Below are 27,008 nucleotides of genomic sequence, written 5' to 3'. Positions count from 1 at the left end.
GCTGGAGAAAACAGGAGCAGAACGGAAGATGACGGCGTGGGAAGGAGGCGTGGTGTCCATAGGTTTGGGGTCAGACGTGCTGCCTGCTGAAGCACCGATGCCCGGCAAAGGCGTAAATGGGGTGCTGGGGAAAACAGGAGCAGAATGGGAGATGATGGCGTGAGAAGGAGGTGTGATGTCCATGGGTTCCATATCAGAGCTGCTGCGTGCCTGATCTGAGAGCAGAGAGTGACAGTGGGAGAGCTTCTCACTCCTTTTATATCTGACGGCTCCGCCTGCCTCTGTGACATGTCCATTGTACGTGTCACAGAGAAAGGGCGGGCGGGGCAGGGGGTGAGTCAGGGGGCACATGCGAGCCCAGCTGGTGGAGAAACCCCAGCCAAAAGGCAAAAGGCGGGGCCCCTTCTGGACTTTCTAGTGGCTGGGTCTTCTCGCTGTGGGTGGCAGGTGTTTGGCACGGGATGGGCCACCATGCAGAGACTGTTGGGGACTGTGAAGGCCTTCTCCTTCAGAGATCACCCTGCCTGGGCACCGGCTCTGCAGGCCCCTCAGCTGCGCGTATGTATCGGCCAGCCCTTCCCCACTACGGGGCCCAGAGGCCAGAGGCTGCTCAGAGATGAGGGCAGGAGGCACCCAGAGCTTGCCAGGGTGTGGGCCACCTCCTCCGGGGACCTCCCCAGCTTCTCTGCGAGGCCTGGAGACAGGATCGCCTTCTCCAGGGCTGCTCAGCTGCCAGCATCACCGTGAGCCAGGTGGCGAAGGTTTCCGAGCAGGAGATGCAGAGCCCTGATCCGACTGCATGCTGCACCCCACGATGTCCCTTCCTGGCAGGTAGGTTCTTTCTTCACTTCTTTTTTGAAATTTGGTCAGACAACATTTAAACCTTGCACTGTTCTTCAGGGTATACAGATGGTAGTGGCTTAGCTGGGATTCGAAGCAAGCCTGTGTGATTCCAGAGCTCGTGTTCTGGACTGTGGTGCCCCCTTATCATATATGCTTCATGTGTTCCTTGTTTTTCATTTTTTCTTGTAGTCCTTATGGTACTTAGCCCTAAGTGCCATACCTGTAACGAACAGCTACACTGCCCTGTGGGAGGTCTTCTTCTGTTCAACACATGAATTGGTCATCCACCGCACTGTGTTCTAATCTCAGAAGATACAGGTCAGGGACCACCAGTTGTCAGCTGGTGCTACCATTGGTGCTGCCATTCCACATGTCTAACTGAGGCTTGAAGGCCGGATTTTCCCTTTGTCTAGTTTGAAGGATCCAGATATGTAAAGATTGTAGTCTAGATAAATCATGGGCTATCCTGAAAGAAATTCACCAGTGAATTGTTCCGTATGGATTAGAAGCCAGTTTCTCTGGCCTTCCTGGAGTATATCCAGCAAGGCGTCTCATTCATGTCTAGAAAGCCAAAATATCCTTTATTGCAACTTCAGCGTGGAGCGATGTATTGGTTTAAAGTACGATCAACACAGTTTGGTCATTGTGAGTAGGCCAGCTGGGTCCACTCTTTATTACACATATGTAACTCGAGAGATTCTTATGCCCAAGAGAGGAGACGTACTCTTGGTTGTCTAGGACGAGGGAAACATGTGTTGTTATTCAGGAGCTGGAAGCTGATGGTCTACACATCACTTGACCTTGTTTAAAACTTGTGTCTTTGGCTTGCTTCATTGGAGTGTTTTCTCTCTCCTGGGGCTGACATTGTGCGTTATGTATCACACAGGTGACATGTAGAAGTTTCAGAACCCAGAATCGTATAGATCAGTCAAAATGTATTTCTATAGTTTTGTTCAAAGTGTATGGAAAATAACACTGGGCATAATTCATATATTCCAGAATTCGTTGGACCCTCTGCTCATGAGATTCTTTTTATGGTATGTCACAGCAAATTTGGACTTCCATCCCCAATAAACTTTGGGGTTGGAGGACACAAAAAGCTTTTGCTCACACCTAAATTATGTCTGAAAGAAAAGGGTAAATATTATAAGCCCTTTCTAACCTCTCCAAGAGCAGAAATGATTTACAGCTGTGGCATTGAACCCTAATTCCTCGATCTCATTTGAGGAGAGTTCAGTAAGAAACAATGTCTTGATTTTTGTTTGTTTGGTTTCTTCCCTGTTTTCTCATCTTGCTTACCAACAATCCATTGTAATTCCTGAGTTAGTATGGCAGCAGGCTGAGTGTTCCCTGGAGCTCATTAAATGATCTTTTTTTCCTAAAATAACTTTTGTGTCCTTGTTTTCAGCCCCTCTTCTTTCCTCTGCCCTTTACTACAACCAGAGCTCAGCAAAAGCTGACTGGCGTTGTGCAGACCTTACTTAGGGTTAGTCTTTTCTTCATTATTTTATTCATGGCTCCTCCATTTCATTGTTTGCCTTCTCGAAATGTGTTGAAATCTTTCTGTGGTGGATGACTTCCAAAATGTCTTGGCTTTGATTGGTTGATTAAGTTTGGTATTTCTACAGTATTGTTTAAATATGGTTTCAGGAGGAACAGAAAGTGAATATGTTTCCTTGTCTGCCATCTTGAGCTGAAAATCCCTGTGGATTTTAGCATCCAATGTTCCCATGGGAAAAAAACCCAACCTTGGCCTTAATAGATGTGACACTCAAGATTTCAGCTTTTCGTGGGCAATCACTGAGGATTGGAATATGTGGTCATTTCTAAAGGGAAAATAATAACTACCTCATGGAGTAGATTTGAGGATTAAATTAGAGAATGAACATGAAAATGCTTTGTAAGGCTTAAAAGTCTATAAAAATGTTTTTTGTTTTTATTTGATTTGTTGCTATTTCAACTTTACTCGACAGTTGCTTATGACCTTACTTATGTGATAAAATGGCCCCTGGTTTATTGTTTTGAAAGCCAGAATATATTTTTCAATAGCTCGATGGAAATGGCATCATTTGTGAAGGTTAAGGGTGAAGGGATAAATGTTTCTTGACACCTATCACTTTACAGTGTTTTCAGGAACTAATTGACACTTGTATTCCTCTTCCAAATTTTGTTGAGCACCTCCTACGAGCCACATGCTTTACATCAGGTGTTGGAAAGCATTTTCTGGATTTTAAATATCTTAGGCTTTGTGGGCCATATACAGCTTCTGTAGCTTCTCCTCTTTCTTCTTCAACAAGCTTTCTAAACGTGAGAACCATTATTAGCTCACAGTCCCACAGATCCAGGCTGAGAGCCTGATTTGATTTGTGGCCATGATTTGCCGATTCCTGCTCTGCGTCCTCACTGAGGAGGGGGACCATGTTTGAGTAATCACTTCTTTGAATCAACTCTTGGTCTTCTGGGGCTTGTCCTTACTCTCCTACACTCTCTAATCAACATGGCATCCAGAGAGATCCTGTTAAAACATAAGTCAGATCATGTCACTGAAATCTCTTCAATGGCTTCTTCACAGAAGAATCAAAGTCCTCAAAGTGCCTCCAGAGCCCTAGAAATGTGGACCTCTGTTTCGTGTCTGACTGTTTCCTTCTCCTCTCCACTTTGCTTGCTCTGTTTTCCACACACTGCCATCCTTTCTGCTCCTTGGGTACTCCAGCCTACTCTAGCCTCATTGACTTTCCATCGGACTGTTCCCTCTACCTGTACTATTCACTTCCCAGATATGCTCCTTGCTCCCTCTTAAATTTTATCTTCCCCAGAAAGTCCTCAGGGATCACTTAGTTTCAGCTAGCAGCCTCCTCCTAGCATCTAGCCATCTCCATCTCCCTTCCCTGCTTGCTGTTTTTCTCCAGCACTTCCCTTATATATTCCCGCACTGTCGCGGCTCAGATTCAGCAAGTGATCATTGCCGCAGCATGGCCTCGGGGACCCTGGCTGCGAACACGATGTCCACACCTGCCTGGTGGCCCCTGCTCGCCTCACGGCCCCTCAGGTGCAGCATGCGCAGGACCCACATTGCAGGCAGAAGACACAGGGCCACTGGCCCCAGCTAGGCAGGCCCCTCGATGCCGTGCTCATGTTGGCTCAGACCTCTTTGCTCTCCGCGCTGCGGTACAAACCTGTGTGCAGCGCTGTGTGGGCGGGGATCGAAGACCTCCGCCCGCTCCTCAGTGTGTCAGCATGCAGCCCCGCCTCCCATGGGGACCCAGCCTGAGGAGCAGGGGCAGGAGATTCGAGACTAGGGTGGCGCGAAAGGTAGGAGGTGTGGAGAGTATGGGGTTTACAAAAAGTGTTTGCTGACTGATCCAAACAAAAGTGAGACATGGTTGTATCAACGCATTTAAAAAGTCATTAAACTGCCGCTAAGTGTCTGTGATCACCCCGCCTAGGAGAGAGCGTGCACTCCATGAGGGACACATGAAAGGCTGAGTGAACGTCTACCTGTGGTCCGTTACCTGGTGCACGGGTGTGTGAATTTTTGCGGAGAGCTCTTAATTTCTGTTGTCTCTGCTGACTTGACACAGTGGTTGGCAAACAGTGACGTGTTCAGTGTATTCAGGACATGATCATGGTTACTAATAATCACTTTGTTTTGCACTGACACCTCCACAGAGAATTTACTACTGAATGTCCACTTTACAGAAGAGAAACTGAGGCGTAGGAAGTGAAGTGACTGAGTAAGAGGAATGACTCAGACAATTGGTGTTAGTAAATTAACCCTGCAGGGGGCCGTTAGACTGTGGTGGCTCTAGTGATGCGGCCGCCTATGTAAAGCAAGGAAAATCTAAGCCTGTCAACGGCTCAGGGTGACGGACACCGCTGAGGACAGCCAGTCACAAACCACCAACTAGGCTTTAAAGCTATAGCAAATCAGTCATTTCCTTGCTTTGCTTCTGCTCTTTTAAAATAAGCATCTCTGCAGCTCCTGTGGCTGGAGTGCTCCTCACCGCTTCCACTTTGGTGGTGCCTGAATTGAATCTAATTTTGCTCACATAAAGTCTTAAAATTTTAAATATGCCTCAGTTTGTCTTTTAGGGCTGGCCGTAGAAGTTGGATTTGTGTCCAGTTTCTAGAACAGTGGTTGTCCTCTGGTCAGGCCTTAGGCGTTCTGTGTACAACGTTCCTCTTCTACCACCACCTTCTGGATGCCTCCGCCCTCTACCATCTCCCGCGCATGAGATCCCCTAGATGCTCACATTATAACATCGCAGACACTCCTCTGTCTTCCAGCCAGCGTGTGAACTGAAACATTTCCATTCCTGTTGAAGAGTCTGGTGTGACCACTTTCCCAAACACAGCCACTCCCCAGCTGACCCTGGGTAACCACTCTTCTGAACTTGGTCTCCATCACTGACATGGACATCTTTCTATTTATGCTACATTTTTAAGTATTCATAAACCGCATATAGTATTCTATATTTTGTCTTCTTACTTGCTTTATTTAGTGTTATCTTTGCTAGGTTCATCCATGCTGACACGTAAAGATCTGTCTAGTTCACGTACTTTCCTCGCTATGTAGGATTCCCATGTACGGAAATACAATAATTTATATGTGCTTTTTCCTGTTGATGGATATTTAAATTGTTTCCAATTTTCAGTATGATTTCTTTTAAAAACATGTTTATATACTTTTTAAAGGTTACTTTACATTTACAGTTATTACAAAATATTGCCTATATTCCCTGTGTTGTACAATACATCCTTGAGCCTATTGTGGACCTAGTAGTTTACATCTCTCACCTCCCGACCCCTGTATTGCCCCCTCCTCCCCCTCTGCGCTGGCAACCATTAGTTTGTTCTCTATATCTGTAACTCTCCTTCTGTTTTGTTATATTTGATAGATAGTTGTATTTTTGAGATTCCATTTATAGGTGATATCCTACAGTATTTGTTTCTGTTTGACTTATTTCACTTACCACAATGCCCTCCAAGGCCATCTATGTTGCTGCAAATGGCAAAGTTTTGTTCTTTTGTAAGGCTGAGTAGTATGCCATTGGTTATATGTACCACATCTTCTTTATCTATTCATCTCTTGATGACACTTAGGTTGCTTCCATATCTTGGTAATTGTACACAAGGATGCTGCGAACATTGGGGTGCATGTATCCTTTCCAGTACATGTTATTGAGAACACGTGTTTTTGGTTTTTTCAGATTTATACCTAAGAGTGGAGTTGCGAGGTCATATAGTAGTTCTCTTTTTAGGTTTTGGAGAACCCTCCATACTGTTTTCCACAGTGGCTGCACCAGTTTACATCCCTACCAACAGTGTACCAGGGTTCCCTTTTCTCTCAAACATTGTAAATTTTCTTCCTAGTGGTAATTGAGATGATAGTTCAATAATAACATAAGATCAGGTGAAGTCTAAAGAAATTTTAGAAAACCTGGATAAAGTAAGAACACATGTGTTCTCTGGCATCTGAATGTTGGAGAGACACCAAGACATGTGGGCCAAGTTGTGGAGAGAAGGGAAACACAGACGCAAGCTTGACATTTGCTGCAGCTTTTCTCCTTGGGGCATTTGCTGATTCAAACGTTACAGCCTAGGAGCTGAAAAGCCAAAGAGTTCAAAAGACTCTAACCACAGAAGCCAAAGAGCAAGAGCCGATTTACATGGATAAAAAGCATTTTAACTATGCCAAAGCAGAAAATGAAAAGAAAGAACTTTGCATTGCATTTAATAAAAGTTTAGGGAGATCTTTGTGGTATATTAGTGAACTTACTGGCGGAAATTTAGCCATGTACATTGTGTTGGAGAGGCACCAAGAGTTCAAGAATTCTCACATTTTGAGTACACAATTACCTTACATGTAGGCCTGGTGGCAGCCATTTACATAACAATGATTTGGAGGATGTGGTGTTAGTCAGCTCTTGCTGTGATAATGCTTTGGAAGAAATCGCCCCAAAACTCAGTTACATAAACAAGAATTTATTTTCCTTGGACCTATGGGCTAGTAGCTGCAGTGGCTCTCTTTTAGACCTCTAGATGGCTGGTTTTGCTCCATGTTTTGGGTCAGTTTGAGGTCTGTCACACACATCTTCCTCTGGAGCCCGAGTGTGAGGCCGCAGCTCCCAGGCCCTGCCTTCTCACAAAGTTCAGTGAAACATAAGAGGTGCATGCAAATAGCAACCATAAGCATGCTGAAGTGGCTATACTAATACCAGAAAATATAGACTTTAAAACAAACAAAAGAGTTACTAGATATGAAAAGGGACATTTTATGATAAAAAAGGGAAGATACCAAAATTTTTAACATATTTGCCCTGAATAAGATAAAACCAAAGTACATGAAGAAGAAAATACCAACACCCATGAAGAATTGAAGGAAGAAATAGATAATTGCACAATATTAGGTAGAGGCTTCAGTACTCCATGGTCAATAATGGATAGAACAATTAGGCAGAAGATCAACAACGTTATAGAAGACTTGGACAAGACTATGAATTAACAAGACCTACTAAACGTCTAGAGAATACTCAACCGAACAGTAAAATGCTCATCCTGCTCAACTACATGTGAAACGTTTCCCAGCATAGACGACATGCTAGGCTGTAAGAAAAGAGATTAAAAGCCACATACATTGCTGGTGGGAATGTAAAATGGCGCGGCCATTTTACAAAACAGCTTGAGAGTTCCTGCAAGTGTTAAACATCGAGTTACCCTATGACCCAGCAGTTCCATTACTAAATATATACCTAAGAGAAATGAAAACTTATGTCTGCACAAAAGCTTGTACGTGAATGTTCAGGGAAACGTATTTCTAAAAACAAAAGGTGGAAATAATTCAAATGTCAATCTGATAAATGAAGAAACAAAATGTGGAATAGCCGTACAATAGAATAGCATTCAGCTCTAAAAAGGCATGAAATATTGATCCATGTTACAACATGAATGAACCATGAAAGCATTATGTAAAGTTAAAGCAGCCAATCACAAAAGATCACATATTGTATGGTGCCATTTATATGAAGTGCCCAGAATAGCCAATCTGTAGAGACAGGAAGTCGATTAGTGGTTGCCTAGGGCTGAGAGGGTTGAGGAGAATGAAAAAACCTTGTTAATGTGTAATGGGTTTTTTGTGAGGGGACACAAATCTACAATTGGACTGTCGTGATGGTTCCACAAGTCTTTTAGTGGTTACACTAAGAACCACTGAATTGTATACATAAAAGAGTTGAAATTATGGTATGTAAATTACATCCCAATAAAGCTGTTAAAATTATGATAATTTTATAGTTATAAATTTGAAAATTCATCCCAAATTACACATTCTTAACAAATGCAACCTAACAAGACTAACCCAACAAAGAAAAAATATCTAAAACACCTGTATCTACTCAAAAAGTTGTTTGTATAGTTAAGTACCTTTACAGAAAATGATTTCCAGGGATAAATGGGTTTCCACGTAACTTCTTCCAAATATTTAGGGAAGAAGTATTGGTAATCTTACATAAAAATCTTCCAGGAAACAGAAAACTATATATTGCTCAAAGTATTTATAAGGCCAACATAAGCTTCAGATCAAAAGTAAAAAGAAGGGCTTCCCTGATGGTGCAGTGGTTAAGAATCCACCTCCCAATGCAGGGGCCACGGGTTCGAGCCCTTGTGGGGGAAGATCCCACATGCCGTGGAGCAGCTACGCCCACGTGCCACAACTGCTGAGCCTGCACTCTGGAGCCTGCGGGCCACAACTGCTGAGCCCGTGTGCCGCAACTACTGAAGCCTGCATGCCTAGAACCCGTGCTCCACAACAAGACAGGCCACCGCAAGGAGAAGCCTACTCACCACAACAAAGAATAGCCCCCCGCTCACCACAACTACAGAAAGCTCGCGTGCAACAATGAAGACCCAATGCAGCCACAAATAAATAAATAAAAAATAAAGTATAGGATCTTAAAAACAAAACAAAACAAAATCTATAAAGAATATTACAAGAATAGAATCACAGGCCAGTTTCTCTTTTGAAAATGCATGCAAAATGTGTAAACAGAAGCACAAACTGTACCCATGGTATGTAAAACAATCATATATCAGAATCAAAGTAGCTTTATTTTGGTAATGCCAGGTTGCTTTAATGTTCAAACATGAAATCCATCCCAGGAATGAATTAGAGTGGGAAAAGAAGTCATTTTAAACGAAGCCTTGGGAATTCCCTGGTTTTCCAGTGGTTAGAACTTGGCGCTTTCACTGCTGGGGCCCTGGGGTCCAATCCCAGGTCAGGGAAATAAGATCCTCCAAGACATGAGGCAGGGCCCCGAAAAAAAAAAAATAATGAAGTCTTAACCAGGAGAAGCACAAGATCGAATAAACATAACAGATAACACCTTATGAAAAGTAGGTGAAGATTATGGAATATTCTAAAATTTAAAACAAAAAGAAACTTTTAAAGATTCAAAAGGATGTGACTAATATTGTACATAGGCAAAAAATAAAATGAAATAAAATATACAAATGATGGGAGCCCCAGAATCCAGAAGCCCAAGTCATGTCTCTGAAGATTCTCATTCAGTGGGTTCTGGATTTCCTCTGTGTGTCAAAACCTACAGGTGATTCTGATACGACTCACAGACACAATGTAAAGCTTCTGCTTTGCAGGAGAGAATACCAGATTATTCTGTTATTTTATAGTTACACTAACAGGTTGTACTATTGACGGATAAGTCTGATGTCAAAATGCACTCCCCACTAGGGATAAAAAAGGAACTAGTAGTCTCTACTGCTACTTGGTGGCAGCATGCATGTATTGCAAGAGCAATTATTGTAGGAATCCAAATTAGTGGAACATTTTAGAATTGGAAAACTACATACAGATCATCTAGTCAAGCTTCCAACTGTTATAGTTGTAAAAACTAAGGCCCATATAAATGAAATGATTTATCTCCAAAGAGTGTTAGTGAAAGAGTATGAAATAAAAAATATCTCTGAACTTTTAATTTAGTGCTGTTTTTATTAATCTCAAGCACTAGCTTAAACTTCGGTGTGACAGATTTGGGATTGAATTCTTGCTCAGATTTACTGATTGTGTGCCTTTTAGTAAGTTACTAAAACACGCTTTATTTTTTAACAGGTTTATTTATTTATTTATTTTTGGCTGCATAGGCTCTTCATTGCTGTGTGCGGGCTTTCTCTAGTTGCAGTGAGCGGGGGCTACTCTTTGTTGCAGTGCGCAGGCTTCTCATTGGGGTGGCTTCTCGTTGTTGCTGAGCATGGAGTGTAGGTGTGTGGGCTTCAGTAGTTTTGGTTCATGGGCTCTAGAGCGCAGGCTCGGTAGTTGTGGCGCACGGTCTTAGTTGCTCCGTGGCATGTGCAGTCTCATTTGCAGGTTCTGGGGAGGATTAAATGAGCTCATATGATATCCAATTGACTGAGGCAGAGTAGGCTTGGGATGAATCTTTGCTTGGTTTTCATTAGCTGCGGAGAAGAGGATGACAGCTTGGTGCCTCTCCAAATTTCACATGGGTGTGCCTCCCTTGGGGATCTTGTTAAATGCAGGCTGGTATTCAGTAGTTCTGGGTGGGGCCTGGATTCTGTCCTGCTAAGAAGCTCCTAGGTGACGGTGATGCTGAGGGCAAGCGTCCAGCTCCTGCATTTCTCCCTTTCCGGAAGAGCAGGACGTCTGCCCCCCGGGAGGAGAAAACATCCACAAAGTGACTACTAGGCCCTACCAGCTTCCCTTACAGGCAAGGGACCTTTACCACTGCTCCCAACCATTGTGTCTGAGGCGCAGCAAGCCAAAACACTGAGATGCTGAGGTTTGCAGCAAAGAGGAGGTTTATTCACAGGGCAGCCATGCGAGGAAGTGATGTGAAAATAGGTCTCCAATCCTCCTTCCCGAAAGCAAGGGGCTTGGGGTATCTGTGGGATAAAGAATAAAGAAGCAGGGCAGTATGGGTCATGGGGAGCTTGAGGCAAGGTGATTGGACAAAGATGTGCTCCTCATTGTTCTGAGCTGGTGTAATAGGCTACAGGGCTCAGCACATTCTCAGGCTGGAGTTTTTGGCCCTCTGATGGCAGAAGGCCAAAAGGCACTTGCCCAGGTGGAAGATCCGTGGTCCTCTCCACTCTAAACCAGCTCCGCCTACCTAGGCACAGCTGATTCCAAGGTCCTGGACAATACCGGGGCAAACATCTTTTTGCTTATGCTACATGCTACTTGGAGGACATGCAAGTGTTCAAGGTACCTTGATGAGTGAAGACAGGATTTCACTAATCATGACGCATGGTTTCACTTCCAGGTGAGCAGAAGAGACCTGTAGGCTGAGTCTGGCTCCTGGCACCTGGAATTGGAGGCAGATGGTTTAAAAACGGGCTCCCCCACCCTCTGTGTGATCTGAGGTAAATAGACTATTGATCCTTTTCTCCAATTAAAATGTGTGACTGGAAACACACTTAGTGGCATGTCTGACACACAGTAGTTATGCTACCGTAGGTCATTCTTGGAAACTGAAGCCGTGGTTTTGAGGGATCATCAAAACGAGTACAATGCTTGCCATGTTTCTCCTTGTTCATCCTGGTGACAAACCTGGTAGAGAGAGCTCCATCCTTTCCCACAGGACCACACCCCTAGTACTTAGAGTGAAGTGGTTATGTCTCACTTAAGGCACCTTTTCCTTTTCCTTCCTTCTTTTTTCTTCATTAATCTTCATCCAACTGGCCTTTCTAAATTTTACACAAAACAAAACCATTTCTCAATGGATTCAGATACTACCCCAAGTTAGTATTCCAACCAAGTTCTTGATCTTCCGGGTCTCATCATCAGAAATTTCTGAGCCTAAATCTTCTCTAGTTTCTAGGATCACTCATTTTCTCATTTCTCCCTTCTCCTTTGAGTTCAGAGTCTTGCCAATTTAGTCCCTTCCCTAACCACAACTGATAATAAGGTGACACAGCAAAGTGATGAAAGTCTACACGGTCTGGTTTTACTCCTGGGTTTTTGCCACCTACTTACTGTGTGGCATTAGGCAAGCTATTCAATGTCTCCTGGCCTCAGTTTCCCCCCAAACGTGAATATTATGAATATTACCTGCCGGGCTTCCATAGTGGTGCAGTGGTTGGGAGTCCGCCTGCTGATGCAAGGGGCACGGGTTCATGCCCCGGTCCGGGAGGATCCCACATGCCGTGGAGCGGTTGGGCCCGTGAGCCATGGCCGCTGAGCCCGCGTGTCCAGAGCCTGTGATCGGCAGCGGGAGAGGCCACGACAGTGAGAGGCTTGCGTACCACAAAAAAAAAAAAGAACATTACCTGCCTATAGGGTTGCCATTATGAGGAATATGTGGGTTAATATTTGGTAAGAACTTAGAATAGTACTTGTTATAGTCTAAGCACTACAGTTGTGCTTTTTAATAATAATAAATGAAATTGCAAATGTATACCTTACTCAACTTTCTGTCATAACTTTGAAGTGTTGGTCTATCTGTTGGGTCTTGTCAGCCTGTAAAGGAGGTGAGGTGTCCGTAGCTTTGGTGTGAGACGTGCTGCCTGCCGAAGCACAGATGCCCGTCAACGCCGTGACCGCCAGAGCCGTGAACGGGTGCTGGAGAAAGCAGGAGCAGAATGGAAGATGACGGCGTGGGAAGGAGGTGTGGTGTCCATAGGTTCGGGGTCTGAGGTGCTGCCTGCTGAACCACCGATGCCTGCCAAAGCCGTAAATGGGGTGCTGGAGAAAACAGGAGCAGAACGGAAGATGACGGCGTGGGAAGGAGGCGTGGTGTCCATAGGTTCGGGGTCAGACGTGCTGCCTGCTGAAGCACCGATGCCCGGCAAAGGCGTAAATGGGGTGCTGGGGAAAACAGGAGCAGAATGGGAGATGATGGCGTGAGAAGGAGGTGTGATGTCCATGGGTTCCATATCAGAGCTGCTGCGTGCCTGATCTGAGAGCAGAGAGTGACAGTGGGAGAGCTTCTCACTCCTTTTATATCTGACGGCTCCGCCTGCCTCTGTGACATGTCCATTGTACGTGTCACAGAGAAAGGGCGGGCGGGGCAGGGGGTGAGTCAGGGGGCACATGCGAGCCCAGCTGGTGGAGAAACCCCAGCCGAAAGGCAAAAGGCGGGGCCCCTTGTGGACTTTCTAGTGGCTGGGTCTTCTCGCTGTGGGTGGCAGGTGTTTGGCACGGGATGGGCCACCATGCAGAGACTGTTGGGGACTGTGGAGGCCTTCTCCTTCAGAGCTCACCCTGCCTGGGCACCGGCTCTGCAGGCCCCTCAGCTGCGCGTATGTATCGGCCAGCCCTTCCCCACTACGGGGCCCAGAGGCCAGAGGCTGCTCAGAGCTGAGGGCAGGAGGCACCCAGAGCTTGCCAGGGTGTGGGCCACCTCCTCCGGGGACCTCCCCAGCTTCTCTGCGAGGCCTGGAGACAGGATCGCCTTCTCCAGGGCTTCTCAGCTGCCAGCATCACCGTGAGCCAGGTGGCGAAGGTTTCTGAGCAGGAGATGCAGAGCCCTGATCCGACTGCATGCTGCACCCCACGATGTCCCTTCCTGGCAGGTAGGTTCTTTCTTCACTTCTTTTTTGAAATTTGGTCAGACAGCATTTAAACCTTGCACTCTTCTTCAGGGTATACAGATGGTAGTGGCTTAGCCGGGATTCGAAGCAAGCCTGTGTGATTCCAGAGCTCGTGTTCTGGACTGTGGTGCCCCCTTATCATATATGCTTCATGTGTTCCTTGTTTTTCATTTTTTCTTGTAGTCCTTATGGTACTTAGCCCTAAGTGCCATACCTGTAACGAACAGCTACACTGCCCTGTGGGAGGTCTTCTTCTGTTCAACACATGAATTGGTCATCCACCGCACTGTGTTCTAATCTCAGAAGATACAGGTCAGGGACCACCAGTTGTCAGCTGGTGCTACCATTGGTGCTGCCATTCCACATGTCTAACTGAGGCTTGAAGGCCGGATTTTCCCTTTGTCTAGTTTGAAGGATCCAGATATGTAAAGATTGTAGTCTAGATAAATCATGGGCTATCCTGAAAGAAATTCACCAGTGAATTGTTCCGTATGGATTAGAAGCCAGTTTCTCTGGCCTTCCTGGAGTATATCCAGCAAGGCGTCTCATTCATGTCTAGAAAGCCAAAATATCCTTTATTGCAACTTCAGCGTGGAGCGATGTATTGGTTTAAAGTACGATCAACACAGTTTGGTCATTGTGAGTAGGCCAGCTGGGTCCACTCTTTATTACACATATGTAACTCGAGAGATTCTTATGCCCAAGAGAGGAGACGTACTCTTGGTTGTCTAGGACGAGGGAAACATGTGTTGTTATTCAGGAGCTGGAAGCTGATGGTCTACACATCACTTGACCTTGTTTAAAACTTGTGTCTTTGGCTTGCTTCATTGGAGTGTTTTCTCTCTCCTGGGGCTGACATTGTGCGTTATGTATCACACAGGTGACATGTAGAAGTTTCAGAACCCAGAATCGTATAGATCAGTCAAAATGTATTTCTATAGTTTTGTTCAAAGTGTATGGAAAATAACACTGGGCATAATTCATATATTCCAGAATTTGTTGGACCCTCTGCTCATGAGATTCTTTTTATGGTATGTCACAGCAAATTTGGACTTCCATCCCCAATAAACTTTGGGGTTGGAGGACACAAAAAGCTTTTGCTCACACCTAAATTATGTCTGAAAGAAAAGGGTAAATATTATAAGCCCTTTCTAACCTCTCCAAGAGCAGAAATGATTTACAGCTGTGGCATTGAACCCTAATTCCTCGATCTCATTTGAGGAGAGTTCAGTAAGAAACAATGTCTTGATTTTTGTTTGTTTGGTTTCTTCCCTGTTTTCTCATCTTGCTTACCAACAATCCATTGTAATTCATGAGTTAGTATGGCAGCAGGCTGAGTGTTCCCTGGAGCTCATTAAATGATCTTTTTTTCCTAAAATAACTTTTGTGTCCTTGTTTTCAGCCCCTCTTCTTTCCTCTGCCCTTTACTACAACCAGAGCTCAGCAAAAGCTGACTGGCGTTGTGCAGACCTTACTTAGGGTTAGTCTTTTCTTCATTATTTTATTCATGGCTCCTCCATTTCATTGTTTGCCTTCTCGAATGTGTTGAAATCTTTCTGTGGTGGATGACTTCCAAAATGTCTTGGCTTTGATTGGTTGATTAAGTTTGGTATTTCTACAGTATTGTTTAAATATGGTTTCAGGAGGAACAGAAAGTGAATATGTTTCCTTGTCTGCCATCTTGAGCTGAAAATCCCTGTGGATTTTAGCATCCAATGTTCCCATGGGAAAAAAACCCAACCTTGGCCTTAATAGATGTGACACTCAAGATTTCAGCTTTTCGTGGGCAATCACTGAGGATTGGAATATGTGGTCATTTCTAAAGGGAAAATAATAACTACCTCATGGAGTAGATTTGAGGATTAAATTAGAGAATGAACATGAAAATGCTTTGTAAGGCTTAAAAGTCTATAAAAATGTTTTTTGTTTTTATTTGATTTGTTGCTATTTCAACTTTACTCGACAGTTGCTTATGACCTTACTTATGTGATAAAATGGCCCCTGGTTTATTGTTTTGAAAGCCAGAATATATTTTTCAATAGCTCGATGGAAATGGCATCATTTGTGAAGGTTAAGGGTGAAGGGATAAATGTTTCTTGACACCTATCACTTTACAGTGTTTTCAGGAACTAATTGACACTTGTATTCCTCTTCCAAATTTTGTTGAGCACCTCCTACGAGCCACATGCTTTACATCAGGTGTTGGAAAGCATTTTCTGGATTTTAAATATCTTAGGCTTTGTGGGCCATATACAGCTTCTGTAGCTTCTCCTCTTTCTTCTTCAACAAGCTTTCTAAACGTGAGAACCATTATTAGCTCACAGTCCCACAGATCCAGGCTGAGAGCCTGATTTGATTTGTGGCCATGATTTGCCGATTCCTGCTCTGCGTCCTCACTGAGGAGGGGGACCATGTTTGAGTAATCACTTCTTTGAATCAACTCTTGGTCTTCTGGGGCTTGTCCTTACTCTCCTACACTCTCTAATCAACATGGCATCCAGAGAGAGCCTGTTAAAACATAAGTCAGATCATGTCACTGAAATCTCTTCAATGGCTTCTTCACAGAAGAATCAAAGTCCTCAAAGTGCCTCCAGAGCCCTAGAAATGTGGACCTCTGTTTCGTGTCTGACTGTTTCCTTCTCCTCTCCACTTTGCTTGCTCTGTTTTCCACACACTGCCATCCTTTCTGCTCCTTGGGTACTCCAGCCTACTCTAGCCTCATTGACTTTCCATCGGACTGTTCCCTCTACCTGTACTATTCACTTCCCAGATATGCTCCTTGCTCCCTCTTAAATTTTATCTTCCCCAGAAAGTCCTCAGGGATCACTTAGTTTCAGCTAGCAGCCTCCTCCTAGCATCTAGCCATCTCCATCTCCCTTCCCTGCTTGCTGTTTTTCTCCAGCACTTCCCTTATATATTCCCGCACTGTCGCGGCTCAGATTCAGCAAGTGATCATTGCCGCAGCATGGCCTCGGGGACCCTGGCTGCGAACACGATGTCCACACCTGCCTGGTGGCCCCTGCTCGCCTCACGGCCCCTCAGGTGCAGCATGCGCAGGACCCACATTGCAGGCAGAAGACACAGGGCCACTGGCCCCAGCTAGGCAGGCCCCTCGATGCCGTGCTCATGTTGGCTCAGACCTCTTTGCTCTCCGCGCTGCGGTACAAACCTGTGTGCAGCGCTGTGTGGGCGGGGATCGAAGACCTCCGCCCGCTCCTCAGTGTGTCAGCATGCAGCCCCGCCTCCCATGGGGACCCAGCCTGAGGAGCAGGGGCAGGAGATTCGAGACTAGGGTGGCGCGAAAGGTAGGAGGTGTGGAGAGTATGGGGTTTACAAAAAGTGTTTGCTGACTGATCCAAACAAAAGTGAGACATGGTTGTATCAACGCATTTAAAAAGTCATTAAACTGCCGCTAAGTGTCTGTGATCACCCCGCCTAGGAGAGAGCGTGCACTCCATGAGGGACACATGAAAGGCTGAGTGAACGTCTACCTGTGGTCCGTTACCTGGTGCACGGGTGTGTGAATTTTTGCGGAGAGCTCTTAATTTCTGTTGTCTCTGCTGACTTGACACAGTGGTTGGCAAACAGTGACGTGTTCAGTGTATTCAGGACATGATCATGGTTACTAATAATCACTTTGTTTTGCACTGACACCTCCACAGAGAATTTACTACTGAATGTCCACTTTACAGAAGAGAAACTGAGGCGTAGGAAGTGAAGTGACTGAGTAAGAGGAATGACTCAGACAATTGGTGTTAGTAAATTAACCCTGCAGGGGGCCGTTAGACTGTGGTGGCTCTAGTGATGCGGCCGCCTATGTAAAGCAAGGAAAATCTAAGCCTGTCAACGGCTCAGGGTGACGGACACCGCTGAGGACAGCCAGTCACAAACCACCAACTAGGCTTTAAAGCTATAGCAAATCAGTCATTTCCTTGCTTTGCTTCTGCTCTTTTAAAATAAGCATCTCTGCAGCTCCTGTGGCTGGAGTGCTCCTCACCGCTTCCACTTTGGTGGTGCCTGAATTGAATCTAATTTTGCTCACATAAAGTCTTAAAATTTTAAATATGCCTCAGTTTGTCTTTTAGGGCTGGCCGTAGAAGTTGGATTTGTGTCCAGTTTCTAGAACAGTGGTTGTCCTCTGGTCAGGCCTTAGGCGTTCTGTGTACAACGTTCCTCTTCTACCACCACCTTCTGGATGCCTCCGCCCTCTACCATCTCCCGCGCATGAGATCCCCTAGATGCTCACATTATAACATCGCAGACACTCCTCTGTCTTCCAGCCAGCGTGTGAACTGAAACATTTCCATTCCTGTTGAAGAGTCTGGTGTGACCACTTTCCCAAACACAGCCACTCCCCAGCTGACCCTGGGTAACCACTCTTCTGAACTTGGTCTCCATCACTGACATGGACATCTTTCTATTTATGCTACATTTTTAAGTATTCATAAACCGCATATAGTATTCTATATTTTGTCTTCTTACTTGCTTTATTTAGTGTTATCTTTGCTAGGTTCATCCATGCTGACACGTAAAGATCTGTCTAGTTCACGTACTTTCCTCGCTATGTAGGATTCCCATGTACGGAAATACAATAATTTATATGTTCTTTTTCCTGTTGATGGATATTTAAATTGTTTCCAATTTTCAGTATGATTTCTTTTAAAAACATGTTTATATACTTTTTAAAGGTTACTTTACATTTACAGTTATTACAAAATATTGCCTATATTCCCTGTGTTGTACAATACATCCTTGAGCCTATTGTGGACCTAGTAGTTTACATCTCTCACCTCCCGACCCCTGTATTGCCCCCTCCTCCCCCTCTGCGCTGGCAACCATTAGTTTGTTCTCTATATCTGTAACTCTCCTTCTGTTTTGTTATATTTGATAGATAGTTGTATTTTTGAGATTCCATTTATAGGTGATATCCTACAGTATTTGTTTCTGTTTGACTTATTTCACTTACCACAATGCCCTCCAAGGCCATCTATGTTGCTGCAAATGGCAAAGTTTTGTTCTTTTGTAAGGCTGAGTAGTATGCCATTGGTTATATGTACCACATCTTCTTTATCTATTCATCTCTTGATGACACTTAGGTTGCTTCCATATCTTGGTAATTGTACACAAGGATGCTGCGAACATTGGGGTGCATGTATCCTTTCCAGTACATGTTATTGAGAACACGTGTTTTTGGTTTTTTCAGATTTATACCTAAGAGTGGAGTTGCGAGGTCATATAGTAGTTCTCTTTTTAGGTTTTGGAGAACCCTCCATACTGTTTTCCACAGTGGCTGCACCAGTTTACATCCCTACCAACAGTGTACCAGGGTTCCCTTTTCTCTCAAACATTGTAAATTTTCTTCCTAGTGGTAATTGAGATGATAGTTCAATAATAACATAAGATCAGGTGAAGTCTAAAGAAATTTTAGAAAACCTGGATAAAGTAAGAACACATGTGTTCTCTGGCATCTGAATGTTGGAGAGACACCAAGACATGTGGGCCAAGTTGTGGAGAGAAGGGAAACACAGACGCAAGCTTGACATTTGCTGCAGCTTTTCTCCTTGGGGCATTTGCTGATTCAAACGTTACAGCCTAGGAGCTGAAAAGCCAAAGAGTTCAAAAGACTCTAACCACAGAAGCCAAAGAGCAAGAGCCGATTTACATGGATAAAAAGCATTTTAACTATGCCAAAGCAGAAAATGAAAAGAAAGAACTTTGCATTGCATTTAATAAAAGTTTAGGGAGATCTTTGTGGTATATTAGTGAACTTACTGGCGGAAATTTAGCCATGTACATTGTGTTGGAGAGGCACCAAGAGTTCAAGAATTCTCACATTTTGAGTACACAATTACCTTACATGTAGGCCTGGTGGCAGCCATTTACATAACAATGATTTGGAGGATGTGGTGTTAGTCAGCTCTTGCTGTGATAATGCTTTGGAAGAAATCGCCCCAAAACTCAGTTACATAAACAAGAATTTATTTTCCTTGGACCTATGGGCTAGTAGCTGCAGTGGCTCTCTTTTAGACCTCTAGATGGCTGGTTTTGCTCCATGTTTTGGGTCAGTTTGAGGTCTGTCACACACATCTTCCTCTGGAGCCCGAGTGTGAGGCCGCAGCTCCCAGGCCCTGCCTTCTCACAAAGTTCAGTGAAACATAAGAGGTGCATGCAAATAGCAACCATAAGCATGCTGAAGTGGCTATACTAATACCAGAAAATATAGACTTTAAAACAAACAAAAGAGTTACTAGATATGAAAAGGGACATTTTATGATAAAAAAGGGAAGATACCAAAATTTTTAACATATTTGCCCTGAATAAGATAAAACCAAAGTACATGAAGAAGAAAATACCAACACCCATGAAGAATTGAAGGAAGAAATAGATAATTGCACAATATTAGGTAGAGGCTTCAGTACTCCATGGTCAATAATGGATAGAACAATTAGGCAGAAGATCAACAACGTTATAGAAGACTTGGACAAGACTATGAATTAACAAGACCTACTAAACGTCTAGAGAATACTCAACCGAACAGTAAAATGCTCATCCTGCTCAACTACATGTGAAACGTTTCCCAGCATAGACGACATGCTAGGCTGTAAGAAAAGAGATTAAAAGCCACATACATTGCTGGTGGGAATGTAAAATGGCGCGGCCATTTTACAAAACAGCTTGAGAGTTCCTGCAAGTGTTAAACATCGAGTTACCCTATGACCCAGCAGTTCCATTACTAAATATATACCTAAGAGAAATGAAAACTTATGTCTGCACAAAAGCTTGTACGTGAATGTTCAGGGAAACGTATTTCTAAAAACAAAAGGTGGAAATAATTCAAATGTCAATCTGATAAATGAAGAAACAAAATGTGGAATAGCCGTACAATAGAATAGCATTCAGCTCTAAAAAGGCATGAAATATTGATCCATGTTACAACATGAATGAACCATGAAAGCATTATGTAAAGTTAAAGCAGCCAATCACAAAAGATCACATATTGTATGGTGCCATTTATATGAAGTGCCCAGAATAGCCAATCTGTAGAGACAGGAAGTCGATTAGTGGTTGCCTAGGGCTGAGAGGGTTGAGGAGAATGAAAAAACCTTGTTAATGTGTAATGGGTTTTTTGTGAGGGGACACAAATCTACAATTGGACTGTCGTGATGGTTCCACAAGTCTTTTAGTGGTTACACTAAGAACCACTGAATTGTATACATAAAAGAGTTGAAATTATGGTATGTAAATTACATCCCAATAAAGCTGTTAAAATTATGATAATTTTATAGTTATAAATTTGAAAATTCATCCCAAATTACACATTCTTAACAAATGCAACCTAAGAAGACTAACCCAACAAAGAAAAAATATATCTAAAACACCTGTATCTACTCAAAAAGTTGTTTGTATAGTTAAGTACCTTTACAGAAAATGATTTCCAGGGATAAATGGGTTTCCACGTAACTTCTTCCAAATATTTAGGGAAGAAGTATTGGTAATCTTACATAAAAATCTTCCAGGAAACAGAAAACTATATATTGCTCAAAGTATTTATAAGGCCAACATAAGCTTCAGATCAAAAGTAAAAAGAAGGGCTTCCCTGATGGTGCAGTGGTTAAGAATCCACCTCCCAATGCAGGGGCCACGGGTTCGAGCCCTTGTGGGGGAAGATCCCACATGCCGTGGAGCAGCTACGCCCACGTGCCACAACTGCTGAGCCTGCACTCTGGAGCCTGCGGGCCACAACTGCTGAGCCCGTGTGCCGCAACTACTGAAGCCTGCATGCCTAGAACCCGTGCTCCACAACAAGACAGGCCACCGCAAGGAGAAGCCTACTCACCACAACAAAGAATAGCCCCCCGCTCACCACAACTACAGAAAGCTCGCGTGCAACAATGAAGACCCAATGCAGCCACAAATAAATAAATAAAAAATAAAGTATAGGATCTTAAAAACAAAACAAAACAAAATCTATAAAGAATATTACAAGAATAGAATCACAGGCCAGTTTCTCTTTTGAAAATGCATGCAAAATGTGTAAACAGAAGCACAAACTGTACCCATGGTATGTAAAACAATCATATATCAGAATCAAAGTAGCTTTATTTTGGTAATGCCAGGTTGCTTTAATGTTCAAACATGAAATCCATCCCAGGAATGAATTAGAGTGGGAAAAGAAGTCATTTTAAACGAAGCCTTGGGAATTCCCTGGTTTTCCAGTGGTTAGAACTTGGCGCTTTCACTGCTGGGGCCCTGGGGTCCAATCCCAGGTCAGGGAAATAAGATCCTCCAAGACATGAGGCAGGGCCCCGAAAAAAAAAAAATAATGAAGTCTTAACCAGGAGAAGCACAAGATCGAATAAACATAACAGATAACACCTTATGAAAAGTAGGTGAAGATTATGGAATATTCTAAAATTTAAAACAAAAAGAAACTTTTAAAGATTCAAAAGGATGTGACTAATATTGTACATAGGCAAAAAATAAAATGAAATAAAATATACAAATGATGGGAGCCCCAGAATCCAGAAGCCCAAGTCATGTCTCTGAAGATTCTCATTCAGTGGGTTCTGGATTTCCTCTGTGTGTCAAAACCTACAGGTGATTCTGATACGACTCACAGACACAATGTAAAGCTTCTGCTTTGCAGGAGAGAATACCAGATTATTCTGTTATTTTATAGTTACACTAACAGGTTGTACTATTGACGGATAAGTCTGATGTCAAAATGCACTCCCCACTAGGGATAAAAAAGGAACTAGTAGTCTCTACTGCTACTTGGTGGCAGCATGCATGTATTGCAAGAGCAATTATTGTAGGAATCCAAATTAGTGGAACATTTTAGAATTGGAAAACTACATACAGATCATCTAGTCAAGCTTCCAACTGTTATAGTTGTAAAAACTAAGGCCCATATAAATGAAATGATTTATCTCCAAAGAGTGTTAGTGAAAGAGTATGAAATAAAAAATATCTCTGAACTTTTAATTTAGTGCTGTTTTTATTAATCTCAAGCACTAGCTTAAACTTCGGTGTGACAGATTTGGGATTGAATTCTTGCTCAGATTTACTGATTGTGTGCCTTTTAGTAAGTTACTAAAACACGCTTTATTTTTTAACAGGTTTATTTATTTATTTATTTTTGGCTGCATAGGCTCTTCATTGCTGTGTGCGGGCTTTCTCTAGTTGCAGTGAGCGGGGGCTACTCTTTGTTGCAGTGCGCAGGCTTCTCATTGGGGTGGCTTCTCGTTGTTGCTGAGCATGGAGTGTAGGTGTGTGGGCTTCAGTAGTTTTGGTTCACGGGCTCTAGAGCGCAGGCTCGGTAGTTGTGGCGCACGGTCTTAGTTGCTCCGTGGCATGTGCAGTCTCATTTGCAGGTTCTGGGGAGGATTAAATGAGCTCATATGATATCCAATTGACTGAGGCAGAGTAGGCTTGGGATGAATCTTTGCTTGGTTTTCATTAGCTGCGGAGAAGAGGATGACAGCTTGGTGCCTCTCCAAATTTCACATGGGTGTGCCTCCCTTGGGGATCTTGTTAAATGCAGGCTGGTATTCAGTAGTTCTGGGTGGGGCCTGGATTCTGTCCTGCTAAGAAGCTCCTAGGTGACGGTGATGCTGAGGGCAAGCGTCCAGCTCCTGCATTTCTCCCTTTCCGGAAGAGCAGGACGTCTGCCCCCCGGGAGGAGAAAACATCCACAAAGTGACTACTAGGCCCTACCAGCTTCCCTTACAGGCAAGGGACCTTTACCACTGCTCCCAACCATTGTGTCTGAGGCGCAGCAAGCCAAAACACTGAGATGCTGAGGTTTGCAGCAAAGAGGAGGTTTATTCACAGGGCAGCCATGCGAGGAAGTGACGTGAAAATAGGTCTCCAATCCTCCTTCCCGAAAGCAAGGGGCTTGGGGTATCTGTGGGATAAAGAATAAAGAAGCAGGGCAGTATGGGTCATGGGGAGCTTGAGGCAAGGTGATTGGACAAAGATGTGCTCCTCATTGTTCTGAGCTGGTGTAATAGGCTACAGGGCTCAGCACATTCTCAGGCTGGAGTTTTTGGCCCTCTGATGGCAGAAGGCCAAAAGGCACTTGCCCAGGTGGAAGATTGGTGGTCCTCTCCACTCTAAACCAGCTCCGCCTACCTAGGCACAGCTGATTCCAAGTTCCTGGACAGTACCGGGGCAAACATCTTTTTGCTTATGCTACGTGCTACTTGGAGAACGTGCAAGTGTTCAAGGTACCTTGATGAGTGAAGACAGGATTTCACTAATCATGACACATGGTTTCACTTCCAGGTGAGCAGAAGAGACCTGTAGGCTGAGTCTGGCTCCTGGCACCTGGAATTGGAGGCAGATGGTTTAAAAACGGGCTCCCCCACCCTCTGTGTGATCTGAGGTAGATAGACTATTGATCCTTTTCTCCAATTAAAATGTGTGACTGGAAACACACTTAGTGGCATGTCTGACACACAGTAGTTATGCTACCGTAGGTCATTCTTGGAAACTGAAGCCGTGGTTTTGAGGGATCATCAAAACGAGTACAATGCTTGCCATGTTTCTCCTTGTTCATCCTGGTGACAAACCTGGTAGAGAGAGCTCCATCCTTTCCCACAGGACCACACCCCTAGTACTTAGAGTGAAGTGGTTATGTCTCACTTAAGGCACCTTTTCCTTTTCCTTCCTTCTTTTTTCTTCATTAATCTTCATCCAACTGGCCTTTCTAAATTTTACACAAAACAAAACCATTTCTCAATGGATTCAGATACTACCCCAAGTTAGTATTCCAACCAAGTTCTTGATCTTCCGGGTCTCATCATCAGACATTTCTGAGCCTAAATCTTCTCTAGTTTCTAGGATCACTCATTGTCTCATTTCTCCCTTCTCCTTTGAGTTCAGAGTCTTGCCAATTTAGTCCCTTCCCTAACCACAACTTATAATAAGGTGACACAGCAAAGTGATGAAAGTCTAGACGGTCTGGTTTTACTCCTGGGTTTTTGCCACCTACTTACTGTGTGGCATTAGGCAAGCTATTCAACGTCTCTGGGCCTCAGTTTCCCCCCAAACGTGAATATTACGAATATTACCTGCCGGGCTTCCATAGTGGTGCTGTGGTTGGGAGTCCGCCTGCTGATGCAGGGGGCACGGGTTCACGCCCCTGTCCGGGAGGATCCCACATGCCATGGAGCGGTTGGGCCCGTGAGCCATGGCCGCTGAGCCCGCGCGTCCAGAGCCTGTGATCGGAAGCGGGAGAGGCCACGACAGTGAGAGGCCTGCGTACCATACACAAAAAAAAGAGAACATTACCTGCCTATAGGGTTGCCATTATGAGGAATATGTGGGTTAATATTTGTTAAGAACTTAGAATAGTACTTGTTATAGTCTAAGCACTACAGTTGTGCTTTTTAATAATAATAAATGAAATTGCAAATGTATACCTTACTCAACTTTCTGTCATAACTTTGAAGTGTTGGTCTATCTGTTGGGTCTTGTCAGCCTGTAAAGGAGGTGAGGTGTCCGTAGCTTTGGTGTGAGACGTGCTGCCTGCCGAAGCACCGATGCCCGTCAACGCCGTGACCGCCAAAGCCGTGAACGGGTGCTGGAGAAAGCAGGAGCAGAATGGAAGATGATGGCGTGGGAAGGAGGTGTGGTGTCCATAGGTTCGGGGTCTGAGGTGCTGCCTGCTGAAGCACCGATGCCCGGCAAATGCGTAAATGGGGTGCTGGAGAAAACAGGAGCAGAACGGAAGATGACGGCGTGGGAAGGAGGCGTGGTGTCCATAGGTTCGGGGTCAGACGTGCTGCCTGCTGAAGCACCGATGCCCGGCAAAGGCGTAAATGGGGTGCTGGGGAAAACAGGAGCAGAATGGTAGATGATGGCGTGGGAAGGAGGTGTGGTGTCCATGGGTTCCATATCAGAGCTGCTGCGTGCCTGATCTGAGAGCAGAGAGTGACAGTGGGAGAGCTTCTCACTCCTTTTATATCTGACGGCTCCGCCTGCCTCTGTGACATGTCCATTGTACGTGTCACAGAGAAAGGGCGGGCGGGGCAGGGGGTGAGTCAGGGGGCACATGCGAGCCCAGCTGGTGGAGAAACCCCAGCCCAAAGGCAAAAGGCGGGGCCCCTTGTGGACTTTCTAGTGGCTGGGTCTTCTCGCTGTGGGTGGCAGGTGTTTGGCACGGGATGGGCCACCATGCAGAGACTGTTGGGGACTGTGGAGGCCTTCTCCTTCAGAGCTCACCCTGCCTGGGCACCGGCTCTGCAGGCCCCTCAGCTGCGCGTATGTATCGGCCAGCCCTTCCCCACTACGGGGCCCAGAGGCCAGAGGCTGCTCAGAGCTGAGGGCAGGAGGCACCCAGAGCTTGCCAGGGTGTGGGCCACCTCCTCCGGGGACCTCCCCAGCTTCTCTGCGAGGCCTGGAGACAGGATCGCCTTCTCCAGGGCTGCTCAGCTGCCAGCATCACCGTGAGCCAGGTGGCGAAGGTTTCTGAGCAGGAGATGCAGAGCCCTGATCCGACTGCATGCTGCACCCCACGATGTCCCTTCCTGGCAGGTAGGTTCTTTCTTCACTTCTTTTTTGAAATTTGGTCAGACAGCATTTAAACCTTGCACTGTTCTTCAGGGTATACAGATGGTAGTGGCTTAGCCGGGATTCGAAGCAAGCCTGTGTGATTCCAGAGCTCGTGTTCTGGACTGTGGTGCCCCCTTATCATATATGCTTCATGTGTTCCTTGTTTTTCATTTTTTCTTGTAGTCCTTATGGTACTTAGCCCTAAGTGCCATACCTGTAACGAACAGCTACACTGCCCTGTGGGAGGTCTTCTTCTGTTCAACACATGAATTGGTCATCCACCGCACTGTGTTCTAATCTCAGAAGATACAGGTCAGGGACCACCAGTTGTCAGCTGGTGCTACCATTGGTGCTGCCATTCCACATGTCTAACTGAGGCTTGAAGGCCGGATTTTCCCTTTGTCTAGTTTGAAGGATCCAGATATGTAAAGATTGTAGTCTAGATAAATCATGGGCTATCCTGAAAGAAATTCACCAGTGAATTGTTCCGTATGGATTAGAAGCCAGTTTCTCTGGCCTTCCTGGAGTATATCCAGCAAGGCGTCTCATTCATGTCTAGAAAGCCAAAATATCCTTTATTGCAACTTCAGCGTGGAGCGATGTATTGGTTTAAAGTACGATCAACACAGTTTGGTCATTGTGAGTAGGCCAGCTGGGTCCACTCTTTATTACACATATGTAACTCGAGAGATTCTTATGCCCAAGAGAGGAGACGTACTCTTGGTTGTCTAGGACGAGGGAAACATGTGTTGTTATTCAGGAGCTGGAAGCTGATGGTCTACACATCACTTGACCTTGTTTAAAACTTGTGTCTTTGGCTTGCTTCATTGGAGTGTTTTCTCTCTCCTGGGGCTGACATTGTGCGTTATGTATCACACAGGTGACATGTAGAAGTTTCAGAACCCAGAATCGTATAGATCAGTCAAAATGTATTTCTATAGTTTTGTTCAAAGTGTATGGAAAATAACACTGGGCATAATTCATATATTCCAGAATTCGTTGGACCCTCTGCTCATGAGATTCTTTTTATGGTATGTCACAGCAAA

The sequence above is a fragment of the Mesoplodon mirus genome (assembly GCF_964341445.2).
Source record: "Mesoplodon mirus genome assembly, contig: SUPER_3_unloc_1, whole genome shotgun sequence".
Lineage (NCBI taxonomy): Eukaryota > Metazoa > Chordata > Mammalia > Artiodactyla > Ziphiidae > Mesoplodon > Mesoplodon mirus.
The sequence above is the reverse complement of the archived record's forward strand: the minus strand, read 5'-3'. Positions refer to the sequence as shown.